At 41.7% G+C, this 15,069-nt stretch overlaps 1 protein-coding gene across 2 annotated transcripts in view; it reads right to left on the bottom strand.

Annotated features, from left to right (window-relative positions):
• Positions 1–15,069, bottom strand: part of LIPC (lipase C, hepatic type) — a 59,370-nt gene that overhangs the window by 29,374 nt on the left and 14,927 nt on the right. The window lies entirely within an intron of this gene.

Here is a 15,069-nt window from a genome sequence, read left to right as displayed (position 1 = left end):
ACAGAGGCACAACTCCTCCTGGCACCCCGACTACCGGTGCTGGGGTGGATGTTCAAAGGAAAGGTTCCCTCCACGCATCACGCCACCGACGCTACTTGGAGCAAATGGATGCCCTCATCACGCAGCGCGCCCGAATTGGAAACCCAAGTCGCCCTGGGATCTTGGAAAATAATTAAGAACTGGCCGAAGGTGAGACTTTGGTACTTCTGAAGAAGAAGAGGAGCAGGTGACACAATGCCGAAGAAGCCCACCATATAACGAGGCTACCAGAGAGTGAAAGACAGCACGCCCTCTTCACTGCATGCGTTCCTGCCGAATTGTGGCGTGGCTAGCCGAAATGGAAAGCCGCTGTTATGGAGCCCCACACGACAAGTTGCACAGGCTACTGAAGGAGAAGGTGGATCGAGCCAATTTGCTGAGCTCAAAGCTGTCCCAATTAGCTCTGGACATAGCTGAAAGAGAGAAGTGGCCAAAGCCTTACCTCTACACTGATTCATGGGATGGTAGCCAATGCTCTGTGGGGTTGGCTGGAAAGGTGGAATAAGGCAAACTGGCAGCGCAGAGGAAAACCCAATCTGGGCTGCTTGAAGAGTGGAAAGACATTGCCACTCGGGTAGAGAAGCTATCCGTGAAGGTCCGTCATGTAGAATGCTCACATCCCCAAGAGCCGGGCTAATGAAGAACATCGTAACAACAAACAGGTAGATCAAGCTGCGAAAATAGAGGTGTCCCAGATAGACTTGGATTGGCAACATAAAGGAGAACTGTTCCTAGCTCGATGGGCCCATGATGCCTCAGGTCATCAGGGCAGAGATGCCACCTATAAGTGGGCACGAGACCGAGGGGTGGATCTAACCATGGACAGTATCTCCCAGGTTATCCATGATTGTGAGACATGCGCTGCGATCAAGCAGGCCAAGCGGGTGAAGCCTCTGTGGTATGGCGGGCGATGGTCCAAATACAAGTATGGGGAGGCCTGGCAGATTGATTACATCACACTGCCTCAAACCCGCCAAGGCAAGCGCTATGTGCTCACAATGGTAGAAGCCACCACTGGATGGCTGGAGACCTACCCTGTGCCTCACGCTACTGCCCGGAACACCATCCTGGGCCTGGAAAAGCAAGTCCTTTGGAGGCATGGCACCCCTGAGAGAATCGAGTCTGACAATGGGACTCATTTCAAGAACAGCCTTATAAACACCTGGGCTAGAGAACATGGCATAGAGTGGGTGTACCACATCCCTTACCATGCACCAGCAGCTGGGAAGGTTGAGCGGTGTAATGGACTGCTTAAAACCACCTTGAAGGCACTGGGTGGGGGACTTTCAAAAACTGGGAGATGCATTTAGCAAGAGCCACCTGGTTAGTTAACACCCGAGGTTCCACCAGCCGAGCAGGCCCTGCCCAATCTGAACCCCTACAAACAACAGACGGGGATAAGGTTCCAGTGGTGCACATGAGAGGTATGCTTGGAAAAACTGTTTGGGTAAAGTCTGCCTTGAGCAAAGACAAACCCATCCGTGGGGTTGTTTTTGCTCAGGGACCAGGTTGCACCTGGTGGGTGATGCAAAAGGATGGAGAGACCCGATGCTTACCTCAAGGGGACCTTGTTTTAGGGTGAACTACCCATGGCTCTGTACTTGTATCAGTATCAGCATGTATATTTGTATATAATTTGGGTAATGCATAGATTTATATGGTTAAAAAAGTTAAGTTTCATGTAACATGTTAGTATGGGAAAAAATTCGGGGTGGATAATGTTGGGGTTTTAGTTTAGTCTTAGTTTTTTTTCCTGTTAAAGGAATTTTCTCCCATATGCATGTTGCTAGGGGACAAATAGCTGTACTTAAGAAAGACAAAAAGGGGGTGGGGCGGGCCTGGCTACTCTTTGTCTACACCTGGGTGTGGGGTCAGTTCGCTCGAGCGTCCGGAGAGAGAAGCTGCAGAGAAAGGAGCTGCTGCTTCTTTCTTTTTGGCCGTTCTTTCTTCCTGCTGGAAACAACGCCGGGACCCCAAAAGCCGCTTTCCCTGCCCTGCTGGGAGACGCGGCTGTGGCTGCCCTGCCCGCTGCTGCTTTGAGCTTTTCGCTACGCTGTAGCCCCTCGCCCTGCCTGCCTGGGCCTCCGTGGGTTCTCCCATCTGGATACATCTCGCCTGCCACCCGGGATTTGCGTTCGCCCTGCCGCTCCAGCCTGCCTTTCTAGCCTGCTGTTCCAGCCTTGCTGTTCCTGAGAGCCCGGGATCGGCTGCCAGCGGTTTTGTGAAGCCTTTGTTCCATCCCTCCCCGGGATCCCCGGAGCACCGGTGCCGGCGTGTGTCCCGAGCTCGCTCCGGAGCGCCCCCTGCAGCCGCGGGGAACCATCGCACCTGCCCTGCTCACACGGGAGCCGCCAGCGCCCCTGCCGGCTGTGAGCGGAACTGCACCGCGAGGGGAAAGGGTGCGACAGCCGAGAAGGCTGGCACTGGTTTGTGATTGCTGTTACTGCCATAGTTGTTGTTGTTTTGTTTGACTGGTTATATACATACATAACATATAATATATAGTAAAGAACTGTTATTCCTATTTCCCACATCTTTGCCTAAAGGCCCTTGATTTCAAAATATAATAACTTGGAGGGAAAAGGGGTTATATCTGCCACTTCAAGGGGGGCCTCTGCCTTCCTTAGCAGACACCTGTCTTTCAAAACCGAGACAATATATGAAATCTGACAGTCTGGAAAACACAAGCAAAGTCAAGAATTCAGGTGCCAGGTGCTGCAAGGGATGATGTTCAGAGTTGATCTCACAACAGCAAAGGTAACAGAAAACCTGCAAATTTCCCTTTGAAGAGATTAATTTAGAATATTGTGAGCAATGTGAAAAAGAAATGGATTTGTTTATGCTGTCTTGTTCTTCCTAAATGCTCATTTTTAGATTGAGCCTATCTATATTCTACTTGTGGTTTAAGATATTAATTTAACAAGACTTTTTGGACTCATGTAAATAATGCATGTAATGTACATATTAGCACAGCGGAGTAATTTCCCTAAATCTAGTAACTGAGAGTTGTTATTTGCATTGTAGCTGTACGTAGAGGCCTGTTCAGGATAGGAGCCCCATTGTGGCAAATGCTACCAACCATCCAAGATTATGGGATCAGGTTTTTGTTCCCCTGAGAACTGAATCGATTTAGCAGAATTTTTTATGAATTGGCTTGTGTCCTTTTCATGTCCTTAAGCTTAATTTCTGGGGTCTTTAATTATCTGTCCCTCTAAATCAAGTTTATAGTCTTAACTCTTTAAGTGTATAATCTTACATCTTTAAGATAATCATATGTGTTCTAGCTGGCATATTTGAGCTAATTTAAAAAACGATGCAAGACTGGATGTACCAAACCCCAATGGGAGCAGGCATACATGACTGAGAGTGGAGGCATTCAGAATCAGACATTATTGTTTCTCAAGGTGCTGGGTGCTGTGGGCGCTGAAGCTTTCCAGGGGATGAGGATCCCTGCTGAGGTTTGCTGTGCAGGGATGCTGTGCTGCCTCTTGTAGGGTGTTGTGACACCAAGCCTTGCCAGGCCGTGCACTGTCAGGCTTTGCTCTGTAGGTACATTAGACTCATGAAGATTTTGCTGGTGAGGGAGGAACCCCAGCTCCCAAGGCAGGGCCAAGGCCTGGTCCCAGGAGTTGTACATCCATGGAGGTGGTAACAGAAAATCCAGAGGACCCAATTCCCCATACCTGAGCAGTTCAGCCATGATTCTTGCACTCATTTGTTTCAGTTCACTCAGCCAACATGTGAAAATGAATTTTTCTTTCTACTGGGTTAGTTTGCTGTTGGCTTAGTGTCTTGGGGTGACCTTATGATGTGTATCCCATATCGCTGCCTATGCCCAGAAATTAATTTTTGTGCCTTTCTATGCCTCTAAACTGAGCCTGAAAGGGGGAAGGAAAAAACTGAGCAAAACTTTCTCAAAGCAGTTTGCAGCTCGTTCAAGGTTACAAAAAGATAGCAGGCTTTTTTTTTCCCTAGCTGGGGCAGGGGAGGGAGGAAGCACCCGGCTTGTTTTTTTCCAGTCAGTTTTTGGCCAGTTTTTTTTCTTCTTGTTCTCTGGAGAGAGACTGAGAGTTGGACTTTGGACTTCCTTCTCTGGAATTCCGGATTTTTCCCCTTTTCTACTGGACTGCTTGATTGCTGTAACATCAGAGCACATCGGGAGGACTTTCCACCGGGCACAGAGGGCCTGGCCCCGGCCAAGCCCCAGCTCCGAGGAGACCAAAGGGAGGACTCGAACACTTTCCCAGGTTTTTTCTCTACCGCGAAAGATTTTACCATCTAACATTATTTTCCTTCCCATGTGTTTGTTAAATAAATAGTTTTATCTTCTTGACTTTCCTTCGAGGAAAATTTATTTTTTCCCGAACCTGGTGGGGGAGGGGTGGTTGTGCCTTCTCTCAGAGGATATATTTCTAAATTTGCCCAAACTGGAACACTTAGCAAGCTAAAAAGACTCCTGCAGAAACTGCATAAGTCAGCGTAAGGAATAAGAAAAGAGATCACAGAACTGATCAGGCAAATTCTTCCGAAATCTCTGAATATGAAAATCAAATGGAAGCAGGGTGCATCTAAAGACTTAAGCAACAGGTTTGTCACCCAAAGGTAGTGATTGTAGAAAAATTTACATTTTAATTTACTCAAGATTGTTCTGTGAAAAATAACACAGCCCACTTAAATCTTTTCTTATTTTTCTATTAGCATAAGAAAAGGTATCTATGAAAGTACCTGGAAGGCTGATTTTATAGTCCCTGTATTCATTTGCCTAGCACAGAGTATGTAGCCTCAGAAGTTAAAAATTCTCCAAATAGTTACAGACCAATTGTATTTGGGCAACAATGTGAAACTTCATAGAAGTGGCTGAGAAAACCTAATGAGATGTTCCTCTGTAGTGCTTGAGAGCACAGCACAGCCAAAAAGCCTTGTGAATGCAGCGTGGGAGAAAGGAGAAGTTTGTTATCGGTCCAGAAATGGCCACCTCACATGCACAAGCCCAGAAGAGCCATCAGTGGCTCAGCGGAACAGCCAGATAGCCAGTTTTGCTGCTTGGTGAACAGCTGCCCTTGCTGAACATGGTAAACCTACAAAAAGCACCAGGGCAATGTCAGTGGCAGATTTTTCCAGCCCTTCTGTGCAAAGTTTGGGTGTGACACATAAAGGTGTCAAATAGCTGCATTAGGGCCCACAGTAGAAAAGGACAAGGCTGAACTGTGGGTTTGTTCCTGTAATTCTCTGGGCAGGGACACTCCACAGGGTGCAGCAACAGCTGGGTGCCACTGCAGATCAAAGCATTGTAACTCCAGCTCTCTGGGAATGGGGGGATACAGCAATTACTGGGGGGCTGGAAACCTGAGTGCACAACCATGGAGATTACCTTTCTGCATTGTTCTCTTAACTACTCGAGTTTGTCAAAAGCTGCTTTGCCATATTGTGCATAGGTGGTGCACATAACACCATAGCTCATGCTTCTGACTTTGGTTGGCATGTTTTATCTAGAATCTGTCATATTTTATAGGACAAAGAAAGTGGAACTGCTATTCATATGCAAAGAATTAAAGACACAAGATGGGGGGGAATCTTGTGTAAAACAGTAGTTAAAGGTTCTTCCAGAGGGCTTCTTTCTTTTCAATTCACTTTGAGGTTTGAAAGCATCTTTTTTTTCCCTTTAAAAAAAAACTTTTTTAACAAGAGAAACAAAACTTTTTGGATGCAGAGTTTCCTTTGTATATAAGAACCTAAATGTGCTTTAGAGTGTATTCAAATCATGGTACAGCAGTGGACTGGCATCCTTTTCTGCATCTGTCTGTACCAGCAAAGAAGTTACCACCTCCAGCTTTTTGCCACCTCCCACCTGCCAGAAATTACCACCCTTACTGTTCTGTTGCCAGTGCTCCAATGTTGCCCATTTGCTGCAAGGAAAATCGGCTAGGTTACCTCATATCACCTGTTTTAACTGTTTACACTGGTCTAATTTATATTGCTTGGAAGAAATTCGGGCATGTTCATGTGAACTGATCTACTACAGGAATTGGATAAAAGTGGTAGCTGTCAGGAAGTGATAAAAGTGGGTGGAGTGCTACAGGCAGTGATCCTTGACTGAAAAAGGATGTTTGTTCATGGCCTGAGACACATGCATGCAATCATTTGCTAACCTCTGGAAAACTGCCTTACTGGTATTTATTCTTCATTCCTTACACTTTCAAAATGGAGATCAGGTATATTGGTTTGTATGTAATGCTCACTCAGTTCTACTGTGGACATTATAATTTTTTTCACTGTAGTATAAATATACAGAAATTAGCTATAAATAGACAGAACCCATGCATTTTATTGTCGTCTTCTAGCAAGCAGTAGTATCAATTTTTCAAATTTCTGTGGCCAGAAATAATTTCTAATTGTTCACTTTTTTTAAACAACAGAAAGCCCTATAACTATCCCCAAGGCTTTCTTTCATCTCTAAGCCATCATTTGGTTCATCTCTAGTGACCAGCCTGGGAGTACAGTCAGAAGGTTACACAGATAAACAGAATTATTTCCCTCTGCATGTCATGCCTGGAGCACCAAGTAGGTGAATTTATCAGCCTTGTTATTTGGCACTACATTTGAGTTCAACCTAGAATTCTCAGAGCTAAGTTTTTACAAAAAAACAAAGCTATAATAGTCATAGTTTATGTGGCTAAGTCACAGAAGGTGATAACATATTACACACTGCCAGAACATTTTGTTTTCCGTGTCTCCACTCTCCAGTCCATTGCATAATTTCCTTTTCCTTCTGGTCCATCCCTTCAAAGCTGTGATAATATCCAGTAAACATTCATATCAGATCCTAATTTTTAAAAAACACATTGTGTTTAATATTTGCTTTAGAAAATATAGCCTGTTATTGCATTGTGCTGTTTTGTATGGACTGAGCAAATCCACATGCCCAGATAGGCAATTCAGATCTTCCTTGTCATATAGCAAAGCAACCAAACATAGCACATTGACGTGTGTTTTCCCAAGAAAGAAGCTGTGTGTGATGCTGCACATGGGACATTCATCCTGTCACCAGAGCAAGTTTTCTATAGCTGGAGACTCTTCAGTCTCCCTGAATGTCCTCATGACTTGACACTGAAAAACCAAACCAAGCCAAATTCATCATCACCTCTGCTAACTTGGTCAGTGATAAAAACAGTGATCTCGGAGTGGATACTGCTTTTTAGGCTGGAATAATGTGAATGGTTCAGTGCCAGCTGCCAGCACTGCCTTTGTCCACTGCAGAGTCAGCTCCAGCCAAGTTTGTTCTCGTTCATGTCTGCATCTTGGCTGAAGAATGACATTTCTGGTAAAAAATAGGAAGTAAGTTGAGCATCACCAGCATACTAATGAACCCCAAATTTCCTCACGGCTGCTGGTAGACCAATGAATCCTGCTGAATGAACCCCACACAGGGCAATGGTTTTCTTGGGCTTATCAAGGCTCATTAGTGTAATGAAACCAGCATGGACAGTTGGACACACAGCTTTTAGTTAAGGAAATGTGCAACAACTGCTTTGTGCCCTTTACTGACAGGGAATAATGATAGCAGAAATATTCTCTGTCACTCATTCACTGTTCTTGTGCTCTTCATATGGCCACGAGGAGAGGAATAAAGTGCATCCATACTGATACCTGGGACAATGTGGGAATTAATGATAACAGAGAGGCAAAGGTCTGTGCGTCCACATTTCCTGGCACAGCACGTCAGACTCTTGTCTGTGCTGCTGAGATTTTCCTGTCTCTAAGGTGCACATCATGCATCTCAGTTGTAATAACTGTAACTATTTTCTTTCTATTCTGTAATGAGAGAAGAAATGAACACAGAATGATTTTTAGCCAGGCAGTTATGGGTGTTATTTTGTTCTCTTTAAAAGCTAACACAGTATGTTTAATTTAAGAAAATCTGTTGTTCAAGATCAATAAAATGTTAAAAAAAAAAAAAGGAAAGAATGTTGCAAGCAATAATTTTTTTACTGCTTGACCAGACACTTGAAAAATTTATTTCTGGCAGAAAAAAAAAGATATATTTGAACCTAATTAATCAAAGAAATAGATCTTACTAGACTGAAACTACTGGGCAATAGATTTGGAGGATACTGGGGGAAATCTTGGTTAGTGAGTCTTTTTGTACTGAATGAGCATGTGAGTTTGGCCATGTGACACAGCAGACATGAGACCTAGCTTGGGAAGGTTGCTGCTGTCTTCTCTTTTTTCCAACCTCTGGTTTAGAAATTAAAAAATCCCCAACTTTGTCCTGATAGAGTTTCTGATAGCTATAGCTATGGTAAACAAATTGATAGAATATTTGAATTATTAGATTTGTAGAATTATTGATTTTCTATGAATTTTATGTAAATATTTCTCAATAGCAATTGAGAAATTATGTTTATTTTCCTGTGAATGAAAATGCTACTGTATTTCTGCCAAACTGTTAGGGGCGTACTAAATTAGTTATTTCTATAATTATTTATTCCGTAGAGCCTTAATAATTAAAGTGACTTTACCTTAACCTAAAGAAAGAAAGAAAAATAAATAACTTCGATCAACCATCAAGTGTGTGACAAGCCAGTGGAAAGCGGCAGAAGATGTTTTATGATAATTTAATTATAGAAAGGAACCCCCAGCTTATACTGAGCTAATTGATGAAAATAAAGTCAGAGAACTTTAAAGAAAAAAACCCTAAAACATCCCCCCCCCCACAACCCCCCTTGCACACTCCAACCCAATTTTAGTTCAGTGCTATGATTGTTGTCCTGCCTATTTTGAGTGTTCCTGGTGCAATCTGGATAATGCAGAGAAAGTGAGAATTTATGATCAAATTCAACGTAGGGCACTATTTGGCTACTGTCGTTGGCAGCAATGGATAACTACCTCTGTTCTGCACTTTCCAGGCATCATGTCTAATATTGCTGATGGTACATTGCTGTGAATGCATTCAGTGATTGAATTGACGTTTCAGACTTTGCTGTTTGTGAGGTTGGTTTGGGGGTTTGGGGTTTTTTTTGTGGTTGGATTCTCTTGTGGGTTATTTTGGGTTTTTTGGAGTTTTTTTAAGTGTATGTCTGATAATAGGTAATCCATATGCAGCTGTGTTGATAGCTGGTGTACATTATTGCTTCCCAGGCCCTGTATCTATCAGCTGGAGATACATCACAAGTTTTTCGTGGGGGCTGGCTTGGTTGTTAGAAATGAAAGTGAAGCTATTTGTTGCCTTTCTTATTCATTTTGTTTTGCAGCAGAGTCATGGGTTTTGTTCAGATTTATGGGAGACTGCCTAGACTAAACAACTGCCATTGCAAGCAGCAAAAGTCACACTTTACTCAGTTCATTTTGAATTAGAACCATCTATTACCCCTCTACAGTGATTTTAATAACTCCCATAATTTTCTGCTATAGATTCACATAAAGGGCATGTTACTTTTTAAAAGAGAAATACGTGTTCTTCTACCTGGACCTGACAAATCTATTAGCCAAACCTTCCATTAACGGAAGAAAGAGCTTCCTTTATTTTGCACAGGTCCTTTCCTAACCTTTAAGGTAATTAGCTGTAATTATGCTTCTATGTAATGACAGTGCTGATATTCTAAGTATTCTTAATTTTAACTTTATGCAGCACTTACTCTAATTTTTGTGGTGCTGTACAGGTAGTGCCCTGTATTGTAGCCACTTTTGGGTTACATTTGTTGAAATACAGGGAGAATTATTCCTTAAAATGGATGTTCATTTTGTCCTAAGCATAGTTCTTAGTCTTTCAGCTTTATTGCTTCTTTTATTAGCAGCTTTACAATTTCCCTAATCTTGGACAAGGGCTTTTTGGGAATGGAAGTAGGGATTTTTTTTGGCTTTTATTAACAAACCTAATACTCTTACACAGGTATAAGCTTATTTTTGGGGACAGGCTCTGCTCCATATGCATTTTGTAGCTGCCACCCTATCTGAACAGAACTCTTCAGGACAAGTAGAATGATTGGCTAAAATAAAAGGTTTGCAATTGTTTGTACAACCTCTGTCATAGTGGTTCATTTTACAAAACCGTCCTAGGAGATCCTCAGCCACTCCTGTCAGCTGAACTTTGCTAGGCTTACACACTTAACTGACCTGTAATTTTCACATCAAAATAATTTTATGCGTATTTCCTGGTACATCAGACTGAACTTCAGAACATGCTGGAAGCATCCCAGAAATCACAAGAGAGATCACAAGGTCAGGGCAGTATTTCTCATGGTGCTTCAGTATGTTTGCAGTTCCAACTAGAATCAAGTGGAAATGAAGTAACTAATAATAAATTTGTCAAAAATTCATGACTTTTACATTTAGTTTTAATTGTTCTTTATCTGTTAGAGACTATTCAGTGATTTGCAGAATGGTCTCTGTTTCCTTCACATATGCAGAGTAATTCGCTTATTCCCAATAGAGGTCTCTGAGCTCAGCTTGTCTTGGCAAATTTAGATAATAAAATGTTATTTATCTGAAATATATACCTGAATTATATGTGGAAGAGAAAAGACATGTAATTTAAATATTTCCCTTCAAATTCTAGATAGAATTAAATTATTCCTTATTTTTAGAGGAGAAGTGGAGAATAGAAGGACTATAAACATGCCATGAGAAAATGAACTTCTAGTCCACATTCACTTATCTCTTTTCTCCCTGACATAAAGCTGAAAGAAACAATCCTTGTATGAGGTCAGAAGCTCTGATCACCCATTTATATTTCTGCTATCCTGAAGTCCAGGTGGAAACAGGTACGTAGTTCGTTCATCATCTTTTAAATGCGTATTATTATCTACTATAATAAAGAAGAGTCCCCAGGCCAGTCCCTGCTGTGTTTGGAATGGAAGTTGAATGGCGAAAACTATGAAAAGTCTTCGTAGATTCCTCATTCTGTTTCTCCAACAGGTTATTAATAAAACCTAAAAACTGTTTGAGTCATAATCTTGCTATAGTTCTGTTTGGATCATATATTCCTGTGGACACAAGGCATGTTCCATGGTGTGTCTGCAGTGCAAAATCATCCCAAAGGGCAGAGATGGCCTAGGGCTAGGTGTGGGGCAGCAGCAGCCACAGCCCAAAGGAGCTTCTAATTCCTTTATTCCTTCAGTCAGATAGCTGCTCTGTTCTGTTGGATGTAGTTTGGCAGTAAAACATACAAAGTTTACTGTAGCATTTCAGCCTAGGGTAGAGAGCTGCTCCCTGGCACTGAAGCGCCCTAAACCTCCCAGGCAACAGATTACAGTTGTGTCAGCCTTCTTCATCCTGTCCTTGGCTCTGCAGGATGTGTCAGCAAACAGAGACTTTGGCCAGCGTGCAGAGAACATGCCCGGACAATCCAGCACACTTTGCATATACAATGGATGTGGTGTAGGTGTGCAAACATACAGATTCCAATACAGCAGCAGTCCTGGGCCTCCTCCTTTCTTCCCACTCCTACAAGGCTTGTGACTTAACTGGTGCTGTGCTTTGCTCTGTGCAGCTTGGAAAGATAACTCTGTCTGGAGGCAGAAATTAAAAGGCAGTGTAGCTTTGAGATATTCATAAGAGCCTTTATGAGTTTAAATCCTGCTGCTGCTGTATTAGTTTGGGACTAGATGTGCCCAGGGCATGTTCTCTGAACATCTTTGTTTGAACAAGAGGCTGTAGTGGTTGTGCGTGTGATGCTAGAAGTGAGTATTTAAGAAAGAAGTTGCTGACTCATAGACCTACCAGATAAAAGCAGTATTCAGAGAGGACACAATACCTGACCTTTTGCCAGTTTGAATATGAAGTTAACTTTCAGTAGGATTGTGCAGACTGTATTGAAAAGAAAAGCAGACTATCTTATGGAGAAAGAAACATGAAGTCTGGAGACAGAGACAAGCTTTAAGCGACTTAAGGGATCTCTGATAAAACTATTGCTCAACAAATAAGGAGTTTGTTTGGAGGATTCTCTATTTGTATTGTTCTGTTTGTCTTTTAATCTAACTGCAAATTCTAAAAATTGTGAACAAAACATGTTAGTACACAGGGCAGTTTGACACACAGCACAGGAACTGTTAGCTGAGGCCCATAGTCCCGGTGGTGGAGGGGAAAACAACACCTTGGCCAAAGAAGCAAGAGAGCTGGAATCTGAGTCAATGGTAGTGAAAAATGGGAGAATAAACATCTCTTCAAACTCCAAACCTTATGGAGGATGCCTGTAATTTGCCTAGGTGGCTGGGCCTTCCTCTAAAAGCTATCTTGCAACAGATTAATTAAAGCAGACAAACTTCATAGAATCACAGAATATGCTGAGTTGGAAGGGACCCATCAGGATCATTGAGTCCAAGGATCCATGTGCCTGAGAGCATTGTCCAAATGCTTCTTGAACTCAGACAGGCTTGGTTGGTTTTTTTTTTTGGTTTTTTTTTTTTGCTATGGAGGCAAACCAGTCTCTTTATAACAGCTTCTGATGCTTCAGACAGGCAACCATTATGACAGAATGAAATACTTCTCCGTATTTAATTATCAAGTTTTTAATTTGAATTTATCAGGAGACTGGTTGAGTAGAGTCTGCAAAATTGTCAGGCAAAGGAATCTTCTAAAAATAAAATGTTGTTAGCAAGATACTCAGTGTGCATAAGATGAAGGAATTTATAAATAGATTTGGGAAGAATTGAGCTAATTATAAAATAAATCAAAGATAGATTTTTAGGGATATGGCCATGTTTCAAAGTTATTTTAAAGGAGCCTAAATCCCCACTGTGGAGATTTTGTCTCAATCTTTCTCTGGCACCAGGTATTCTCCAGCCTCACAATGACAGGCAATGATAGGAGAGAGCCTGTGTGGCAGGAAGCAGACACAGAGCTGTCTGCCAGCAGCAATCAAGTGATCTCATTATTAATGTGCAGCTTTTATCTCCTCCCATCTCCTTTTTGTTGTTGTTGTTTTTTGGTGGTGGTGGTTTTTTTTAAATCAGAAGTGTCATAAGTAGCCTCCCTGGAAAGTAAAGTGCATCCATCAATGGGGGTGGCTCACAGGAATCTGTTGGCTGGTTTGTGGTTCAGAGCAGGAAGGTTTTGCAATGCAAGCTGCAATGGGAGCCGTGCCTGGTGGAGGGACACTGTGGGAACAAGCAGGAGCAAAGAGATGGAGTCAATGTGAAACCATTCAGTTTTGTGAGATCTCTGCTTCTGAGGTAATGCTACATTTCCTCAAACAAAATTTTACCTTCAAGGAGATGAAGGGGATTCTTTATAAAAATTTTTCCAGACATACCACCATGGGGAAGAATAAGGAAACAAACTGTACAAATTATTGGTTTAGAAAAAAAGGTTTTTCTGTTAATGATAATTTCTCACAAAATCTCACAGTGCTATGTAACTGTAAAGTATTGTATCCAATTACTTGCTGCTTGTTATGTTTCAGACACAGTGTAAAATTTGTTTAGATATTGTAAACAACGTTGAAAAAAAGAACAAAATGATGTAGATTTGACATATCGGGTTTTTAAAAATAGAAGTCCTGCTCAGCCTGGCTGTTAGCCATTCATCTTAGTAATGAGACCTTTTAAAGTTGCTTTTGAGTGAAAATATATCTGGAAATAAAATTATTATCTGAATTTAATCGTATTATTTCAATTTCCATTCCAAGACCCATGATTTACTAATTCCTCATAATTGGAAACATAAGCCTTATTCTTATGTTCTCAATCCAATTAGATGATTAGAGAAGGTGCCTGGGCAAACAGTTTGTCTATGCCATGAGAGGAGAACTGAGACATAAATGGAAGTACAAGTGAGATGCAGCTACGAAAGGTTTTCGTTCAGCACCAGGATGAGTGAACTCGCCGGGAGTGCACTTTTAAAGCAACCCCCTGATCTCACCATGCTTTGGTTTGTACTGGGGAGTGATCTGGGCACACAAAGCAGGCTCCTTACAGCGTAATCCAACCAAAGCCTGTGCTTTTGGTGTGTAGCTAATATGCTCCAGCTTCCCATGGATCCTCATCCCCAGAATGAGAGTAGAGCCAGTCCAGAGTGATCCCCACCACTCCCCTCCCACAGAGACCTCTATGGGCTCATTTTGGTGTTTAACACCAAATGTCTCACTGCTACCTGCTCTTATTGCACTGCAGGACATCTTGCAGTGACATGATCTAAATGTGATGAATGATATAATTATAATCTATAGCAGGATTAATAGCTACTAGTGAAGAAGAAATAGGAGTTGGAGCAAACACAAAATATTTTAAAGAAGAAAAAATAGATTAAATAAAACAAACTTCTGCTGTCTTTCTTATACACCATATTCTTTTAGTATTTAAATTCATACTCTCTTGGAAGCTGAGGGACACCATGGATTACATATGAAATTCTTTGTTCTGTTTTCATATTTGGTCACAATACTGCATTGGAGTGTGCACCAAAGCGGAAAGAAAATGTTCCTTTATTAATTGAATATTGGGGCCTTTTTCTTGCTTATCAGATTTTGGGAACTTATTTTCAGTCTCAAGTGAGATATTTAATAAAAATTAGTTTTAAACCCAGTGAAGAAGTAAAAAAAGAGAAGGAAATAAATCTCTTTCATTGCTTTCAAATTCCCTTGTTGGCATGCCATTTTCTATTACCTTCATTCATATTTTGCTACCGTATTGCAAGCAGCATTGACAGCCTGCCTTTAGTTATTCTTTATTTGCAGTTCTATTTGAGAACATGAATATTTTATCTGACTACTTCACAAGGCAAGAAACTTCTCAGGGAATTGTATCATTTAAGAACTTGGTTGGGATGTCAAGAGCATAGCTTGTTTTCAGGAGCTTAATCTTCATGTACTAATATGTTCAAGAATTGTCTTTCTGCTTTCTTACTATTCAGGACTGGAGATTGTGGGGAATGCCTGTATTTTACAAAACACCTAAATTTAATTTAAATCTCTTGAACGAATCTCTTTTTGTCACCTTCCTCTGATGGGATTATTTCCTTCCTGGGAACAAACTTGATAGAAATGGTGAAGTGACTGAAGTTTAGATTACATGTGATTTTTATGGAATGGAGCAA

The sequence above is a fragment of the Corvus cornix genome, chromosome 10 (assembly GCF_000738735.6).
Source record: "Corvus cornix cornix isolate S_Up_H32 chromosome 10, ASM73873v5, whole genome shotgun sequence".
NCBI classification, from domain to species: Eukaryota; Metazoa; Chordata; class Aves; order Passeriformes; family Corvidae; genus Corvus; species Corvus cornix.
The sequence above is the reverse complement of the archived record's forward strand: the minus strand, read 5'-3'. Positions and strand labels throughout refer to the sequence as shown.